Here is an 8,926-nt window from a genome sequence, read left to right on the forward strand (position 1 = left end):
TGTCGTCCCCTTCTCCTCCTGCCCCCAATCCCTCCCAGCATCAGAGTCTTTTCCAATGCATCAACTCTTCGAATGAGGTGGCCAAAGTACTGGAGTTTCAGCTTTAGCATCAGTCCTTCCAAAGAACACCCAGGACTGATCTCCTTTAGAATGGACTGGTTGGATCTCCTTGCAGTCCAAGGGACTCTCAAGCGTCTTCTCCAACATCACAGTTCAAAAGCATCGATTCTTCAGCACTCAGCTTTCTTCACAGTCCAACTCTCACACCCATACATGACTACTGGAAAAACCAAAGCCTTGACTAGATGGACCTTTGTTGGCAAAGTAATGTCTCTGCTTTTGAATATGCTATCTATGTTGGTCTTAACTTTCCTTCCAAGGAGTAAGCGCCTTTTAATTTCATGGCTGCAATCACCATCTGCAGTGATTTTGGAGCCCCAAAAAATAAATTCTGACACTGTTTCCACTGTTTCCCCATCTATTTCCCAGGAAGTGATGGGACCAGATGCCATAATCTTAGTTTTCTGAACGTTGAGCTTTAAGCCAACTTTTTCACTCTCCTCTTTCACTTTCATCAAGAGGCTTTTGAGTTCCTCTTCACTTTTTGCCATAAGAGTGGTGTCATCTGCATACCTGAGGTAAAAATGATGTAACTGGGAATATTATGTTAAATGAAAGAAAAGAACAATAACAGTAAAGATGCTGACATCAATAACATATATAATGGATGTGACTAAACTAGTTTCATGAAATTTGAGCATGTAAAAGAGCATTATATATAAAATAGTAAATTATTGCCCAGAATCATTATGTCAGTAACTAAAAGAATAAATTAACCTGAATCACTCTGTTGTACCCTTGAAACTAACACAACATTGTAAATCAATTATACTTCAATAAAAAATTAAATAATTTTTAAAAAGAATAAGTTAGGGCTTCCCTGGTGGTCCGGTGGTTAAGAATCCACCTGCCAAAGCAAAAGACACAAATTCAATTCCTGATCTGGGAATATCCCACATGCCTGGGGGTAATTAAGCCTATGTCCCAACTACTGAGACGGAGCTCTAGATCAGCAACAGTAGAAAACCCAGGAGCCGCAACAAAGATCCAGTGCAGCCAAAATAAAAAATAAATATTGTAAATAGGCATTTGACTCTAGCAGCCATTCTCACCAGGGGCTACTTTCCCTTCCAAAGACATGTGTCAATGTCTGGACACATCTTTGGTTGTCACAGGTGGCAGGAAGGGGGGCACTGGGGTACTGCTCGCATCTAGTGGGCAGAAGCCGGCAAGGCTGCCAACCAACCTACAAGGCACAGAGCAGTCCCTGCAACAAAAGTGTATTTGGCCCAACATGTTAATAGTGCTGAGGTTGAGAAACTCAGGCTTATGTCATCTTCATTCCAAAGAGTTTATATATTCAAGCTGGCCTTAAAAAGCTTTTGAGGGAATTCCCTGTGGACCAGTGGACCCTGTGGACTCCTCCATCTCACTGCTCTGGCCTGGGTTCAGTTTCTGGTCAGGAAACTAAAACTCCCACAAACCGTGAAGCCCAAAAATAAAAAAATATCTTTGGGGAATCTTGTCATCAGGAAAATAAGGGATTGCTTATTCGAAGAGTGGCCTTATTTTGGGGTTTATAAGAGATTTTAAAGTTTCCTTCATCAAACAAATATTTTCAATGAATAAATTTACCTTAAACTTTAAATGATGATAGTTGATTGTAGATTGATCAATCAATCCAAAATCTGACCACCTGTCACCATCTGCACTTTCACGGCTCAGGTCCAAGCCACCATCATGTCTCACCCGGATGTGGCCCCTCACTGTTCTCCCTGCTTCCACGGTCACACCTCTTTCAGTCTGTTCTCAACACAGTAGTGCAGTTGAGCTTATTAAATGTCATCATCAGTCAGACCACATCATTCCTCTGCTCAAAACCCACCAGTGACTTCCACCTCGCTAGAGTAAAAGTTGAAGTCCTGGACTTCCCTGGTGGTCCAGTGGTTAAGAATCCACCTGCCAACGCAGGGCACATGGGTTTGTTCCCTGGTCCAGGAAGATCCCACATGCCTCAGGGCAATTAAGCCCATGTGCTGAAACTACTGAGCCTGTGTTCTAGGGCCTGCACGCTCTAACAAGAGAAAGAATTCAATGAGAAGCCTGTGCACTGCAACCAGAGAACCCACTCACAGCAACAAAGACCCAGTGCAGCCAAAAAATAAATAAATAAAATTATCTTTTTAAAAGCCCAAGTCCTTTAAAATGCCCCCAAGGGCATACAAGACCTGAGCTCATCTCCAACTTCTCACCCCCCCACCCCCAAGTCAGACCACTTTGCTGATCTCCAGCAGCACACCAGGCATGCACCTGCCTCAGCTTTTTCACCTGCTGTTCTCTCGGCCTAGAATTCTCCTCCCCAGGCACCCAGAGTTCAGGTCTTTACTCAAATGCCACCTCCTCAGTAAGGCTTCCCCAGTTACTTAAGCAAATTGCAGCCATTCGCTGACATGCCTAGGCCCTCCTACTTTGCTTTATTTTTCTCCACAGCACTTATCACATTTAACACATCGTATATTTCACTTGTTTACTTCGTATATTTTACTCGTTTACTTATCTATGTCCCCAACTAGGTTGTAAGTTCCTTGAGAGCAGGGATTTGTTTGTTGATTACAGTACTGTATCCAATTACCTGGAACACTGCCTGGCACATTGCAGGTGCTCCTTGATTAAGTTTATTGAATGAATGAATAAGGTTAAAAAGACAATGTGACTTATCCAAAGCAACATAGCTGGTAGATGGAACAGGAATTAGAGTCCAGATACATTAAACTCTATATACCCTAAACCCTAGTTCAGTCCTGCACGGCTCCTTTTTAAAATAATTTTATTTATTGATTTATTTGTTGTTGACTGTGCCGAGCCTTCACTGCTGCTCGGGTGTTTCTCTAGTTGTGGCAAGCGGGGACTGCTCTCTAGTTGAGGTGCGTGGGTTTCTCACTGCAGTGGCTTCTCTTGTCATGGAGCACAGACTCTAGGCGTGCGGGCTTCAGTAGTTGCGGCACGTGGGATCTAGAGCACAGGCTCAGTAGTTGTGGCATACAGGCTTAGTTGGTCCACGGCATCTTCCTGCACCAGGGATCAAATGCGTGTCTCCCTCATTGGCAGGCAGTTCTTTACCACTGAGTCACGAGGGAAGCCCTGCACACCTGTTACAAAGGCTCTGGTGACTTCATTCTGCTCTCTCAAGCTATCCTTCACTCAGAGTGACGTGGACACTTTCTTTCTGGGAACAATCCTTTTCTCACCCATCGGTGGAGGATGTGTGAGGAAGAGCATCAGAGAAAAGAGCATGGGTTCTCGAATCAAAGACACTTGAGTTCAAAACCTTGACTGCCACCAAGTCTCTGTTTGAATTTGGAAAAGCCAACTTACCTCTTGTTTCAGAATCTGCAAACTGGGAATAGCGTAAGTACTTCACTCTGTTGTGACGAATACATGACAAAAAAAAAGTTATGAAGATTGAAAAAGAAAAGCAAATCATTTTCACATGCAATATGATTTATAGCAAAATTAAAGCTATTCCATGGGAAAATTATTAGAATCAATAAAAGACCTCAGTAAGATTTCTGGATATAAAATCAATAATAAAAATCATTTATGTTCCAGAGTTTCTCTGATGATCCAGTGGTTAGGACTCAGTGCTTTCACTGCTGTGGCCAGGGTTCAGTTCCTGGTCAGAAAACGTGGATTCTGCAACCCATGAAGTGTGGCCAAAAAGAAAAAAAAAATCAATCATTTTCCTATAAACAAGCAATAAACAGAAAATGACATTTTTTAAGACCCAATTTATGATACCAAGAAAACTATGTTGGCCTAAGATGTATTGAGTCTTAATGGAGGAAATTGTAAAATTATTGAAAAATAGCTAAATGAGAACTAGATGCTGAAAAAATCAAAAAGGAAATCAAAATATACCTAGAAACAAATGACAATGAAAACACAACTCAAAACCTATGGGATGCAATAAAAGCAGTACTAAGAGGAAAGTTGATACAAGCCTACCTCAAGAAACAAGAGAGACATCAAATAAATGGCATGACCTTACACCTAAAGCAACCAGAAAAAGAACAAAAAACCCCACAAAGTCAATAGAAGGAAATAAATCATAAAAATCAGAGCAAAAATAAATGAAAAAGAAATCAAGAAGAATTAGATGAATGGGTAAATGCAAAATATTCATTCATGAAATCATCAATATCATAAAGATGTAAGTTCTTCCCAATTAAATCAATAAGCTCAGTGCCAGTTCAATCAAAAATCCAAATAGATATTAATTAACTATATGCTAGGAGTACTTTCACAATGTATATATATCAAATCACTATGATGTACATCTTAAATATCTTACAATTACATTTGTCAATCATACCTCAATAAAGCTGGGGTAAAAATAACATGTAAAGCACTCCAAAAAAAAAAAAAAAATCCCAATAGAGTTGTGCAAGGAACTTTACAAGCTGATCCTAAAATTCCTAAAATTCCAGATGAAAAAGCAAAGAGCCAAGACTAGCCAACAAAAGTTTGATGCACACAAGAACATAGACACATGATAGAATTTCTGCTATCTCATGTTGTTATTGTTTTCAGTTGCTAAGTCACATCTGACTCTTTGCAACCCCATGGACTGCGGCATGCCAGGCTTCTCTGTCCATCACTATCTCTCTGAGTTTACTCAAACTGATGTCCATTGAGTCAGTGATGCCATCCAACCATCTCATCCTTTGTTGCCATCTTCTCCTCTTGCCCTCAAGTTTTCTCAGCATCACGGTCTTTTCCAATGAGTCAGTTCTTCACATCAGGTGGCTGAAGTACCGGAGCTTCAGCTTCAGCATCGGTCCGTCCAATGAATATTCAGGACTGATTTCCTTTAGGATGAACTGGTTTGATCTTCTTGCAGTCCAAGGGACTCTCAAGAGTCTTCTCTACCACCAGAGTTCAAAAGCATCAATTCTTCAGCGCTCAGCCTTCTTTATGGTCCGACTCTCACATCCATACATGACTACTGAAAAACTATAGCTTTGACTATATGGACCTTTGTCGGCATAGTGACGTCTTTGCCTTTTAAAACACTGTCTAGGTTTGACATAGCTATTCTTCCAAGGAGCAAGCATCTCTTAACAAGTCTTAGTATAATGTTATAGTAGTAAGACAGGGTAGTATTAACAAAGGGACAAGCAGATAGACAAAAGGAATAAAATAGACATACTGGAAAGAGAGATCACAAAAAGAGATCATAAACATGGAAATTTGATATATATGACAGAGTTGCCATTACAGATCAGTAGAGTAGATACTCGGAGAAGGCAATGGCACCTCACTCCAGTACTCTTGCCTGGAAAATCCCATGGACGGAGGAGCCTGGTGGGCTGTATAGTCCATGTGGTTGTGAAGAGTCGGACACAACTGAGTGACTTCACTTTCAGTTTTCACTTTCATGCATTGGAGAAGGAAATGGCAACCCACTCCAGTGTTCTTGCCTGGAGAATCCCAGGGACGGGGGAGCCTGGTGGGCTGCCATCTATGGGGTCGCACAGAGTCCGACACGACTGAAGAGACTTAGCAGCAGCAGCAGCAGAGTAGATACTTGTGAAAATCATTAGCTATCCATTAGGGGGAAAATACAACAAAATTAGATTCCTACTTCACACCATATCCAGAATTAAACTTCTATTGACATAAAGAACTAGCTATGATGATAAAAAAACTTTGTATAGAGGAAAATATCTTTATGAGCTAAGGGTCAGGGAAATTTTACAGATTCGATCATTAGTCAAGGAGTTAAGATCCCACATGCCTCACAGCCAAAAAGCCAGAGCATAAACAGAAACAATATTGTAATAAATTCAATAAAGACTTTAAAAACTACCCACATCAAAAAAGTCTTTAAAAAAAGAAAAAAGACATTGAAATTATTAATATTATAACACAGAAAAATTGGATAAATGTGATCATCTAAAGTTAAAAACTGCATACTTCAAAGGATACTATAAAAGTAGTAAAGAGATAAGTCACAGACCAGGAGAAGATATTTATATCATATGTATCAAAGGATTTTCAGGCATAATATGATAGTAATTCCTAAAAACCAGTAACTTAAAGAAAAGCCCAATAGAAAAAATGGGTAAAGAAAGAAGTAGGCAGTTTACAAAAGAAAAAGCCTGAAGGCTAACAAACATAAAAATATGGTCAAAAGATATGGTCAAAATATGGTCAAAAATATGGTTTCACAAAAATCAGGAGTTCAAGTTCAAACAAACCTACCATGTTGGAAAAAATGAAAGTCTGCCAATTCCAAGTACTGAGGAGGATGTAGAACAGTGGAAACCCTCATTACACCAATAAAAAGAAATGACAAATGGCGCCACCATTTTGGAAATTAATTTCATACTAAAGTTTAATGTGCACATTCTTCTTAGGTTCACACTGGGGATATTAATATTTGTATGTTTCTCAATGTAATCCTGTACATCAGTGTAATCCAATACATATATTAAAATGAACAGAGCTACATGTAATAACCTGGATAATAAACATAATACTAAACTAAAACAGCGAGCTGCAGAAGGATGTATATAACATGATACTGTTTCCTAAGACTTTAAACATTATTATTATTGGTGGGCACAATACAGATGCATCAATAGATAAAGACAGATTCAGATTATGATTACGCCTGGGGAGAGAGGGAGGGAGCAGGGTTAGTAAGGATACACAGAAGGCTTCTATTATATCTTCAATATTCTAGTTAACTCAGCAGTAGGTGCACAGGATTTTGTAATATGTATTTATAAATATACCCAAGCCTGGGATTTGCAGAGATAATTTGGAGAAAGAGAAGTCAAGAAAGTGGTTGGTGGTGGTTCAGTGGTTAAGAATCCACTTGCCAATGCAGGGGACATAAGTTCAATCCCTGGTCCTGGAAGACCTCATACGTCAAGGAGCAACCAAGCCCGTAGGCCATAACTACTGAGCCTGTGTTCCAGAGGCCAACATCTTCAGCAATAGAAGCCACCAAAATGAGATGGTCCCAGTTCCCACCACTAAAGAGGGTCCACTCAGCAACGAAGACCCAGCGCAGCCAAAATAATTAATTAAAAGAAAAAAAGAAAGTGCCACATTGTATATCAAGATTTACAATAAAGTTACAGTAATTAAAATAGGATGGGGAATTCCCTGGTGATCCAGTGGTTAGGACTTGGAGATTTCACTGCCATGAGCCTGGATTTAATACTCCCTCATAGCTCAGTTGGTAAAGAATCCGCCTGCAAGGCTGGAGACCCCAGTTCGATTCCTGTGTCAGGAAGATCCCCTGGAGAAGGGATAGGCTACCTACTCCAGTATTCTTGGGCTTCCCTGTGGCTTAGCTGGTAAAGAATCCCCCTGCAATGCAGGAGACCTAGGTTCTATCTCTGGGTTGGGAAGATCCCCTGGAGAAGGGAAAGGCTACCTACTCTAGTATTCTGCCCTGAAGAATTCCATGGACTGTATAGTCCATGGGGTCGCAAAGAGTCAGTCACGACTGAGCGACTTTCACTTTCAGGGAATTAAGATCTGTCAAGTTAGCCCCGCAAGCGGTACTGCCAAAAAAAAAAAGGACAAGGTTAGACAAATAGTGCAAATGGGCAGAATAGAGAAAGAATCACTGGAGGAGGGGGATGACTACAAAACCAGAGACCTCAGAGCCTGTAAGTCACTGGGGCGGCAGACTCATTCGCCCTCCCGGGGATGGCAGCCCTGATGCTCAGCCATCCTGAAACCTCCATGACTCCTCATCACAGCCTCAGTTTCTCTCTCTGACTCTCTCACTTACTCACCTTCCCTCAAACTTTGGGAGGTTGAATCCCATCTCTGCCTCTTAACATGGTCCCCTGAGCCTCTTCATCTATGAATCAGGAATGACACCTCCAACCTCATCGTGGAATTAAGTCTGGACCTAATTCCTGGACTGTGCCTAGCCACGGGTCCTGACTCTCCTCACTCCTCTTCCTTGTCTCCTCTCTCTCTCTCTCTCTCCCTCCTTTGGTCAGGGCTGAGTCCCACGGGCTCCCCATCTCCAGCCTGGGCACAACTTGGACAGCAGTGAGAACTGCTCCCCTTCCCCTCGCTTGTAAGAGGGGTCACCTCATCCTGCACTGGATCCTGAAAGGAAGCCTCAGGGGTGGGGCAGGGCCCCCAGGGGTGAGATACGGGGAGAAGATTCAGGCCCAGGGGACTCAAGGGAGCGGGTCTCCCTGACAATTTAGGGCAAGAGAGGACTTAGGCTGGAAGGAGCCCTCCGTTTTCCAGCCCCCACTGCTCACCCTGCTAGACTGCCCCGTTAAAAGAGAGGCTGGGAATTTCCTGGCTATCCCGTGGTTAGGCACTTTCACTGCTGAGGACCCGGTTTCAATCCCTGTTTGGGGAAGAGAATGAAATCGGGTGTTCTGAGAACAAGGATAAGAGGGAATCATTTCACTGTGCGTTCTTTCTTTCATATCTACTGAACTTTTAACTGGCTCCTTTGTGACCTCTTTATAAAAACTTTTTTTAAAAATTTAATAAATAAAAAAGAGATGGAGTCTGATGTCAGAGTTGAAATGTTAGTGGCTCAGTCATCTCTGCCTTTTCACAACCCCATGAACTGTAGCCCGCCAGACTCCTTTGTCCATGGAATTCTCCAGGCAAGAACACTGGAGTGGGTAGCCATTCCTTTCTCCAAAAGTGAAACTGTTAGTCACTCAGACTTGCTGCAAAGTTGCTTCAGTCGTGTCTGAGTCTGTGCGACCCCATAGATGGCAGCCCACCAGGCTCCCCGGTCCTTGGGATTCTCCAGGCAAGAATACTGGAGTGGGTTGCCATTTCCTTCTCCAATGCATGAAAGTGA

The sequence above is a fragment of the Bison bison genome, unplaced genomic scaffold (assembly GCF_000754665.1).
Source record: "Bison bison bison isolate TAMUID 2011002044 unplaced genomic scaffold, Bison_UMD1.0 scf7180017864516, whole genome shotgun sequence".
Classification (NCBI taxonomy): Eukaryota; Metazoa; Chordata; class Mammalia; order Artiodactyla; family Bovidae; genus Bison; species Bison bison.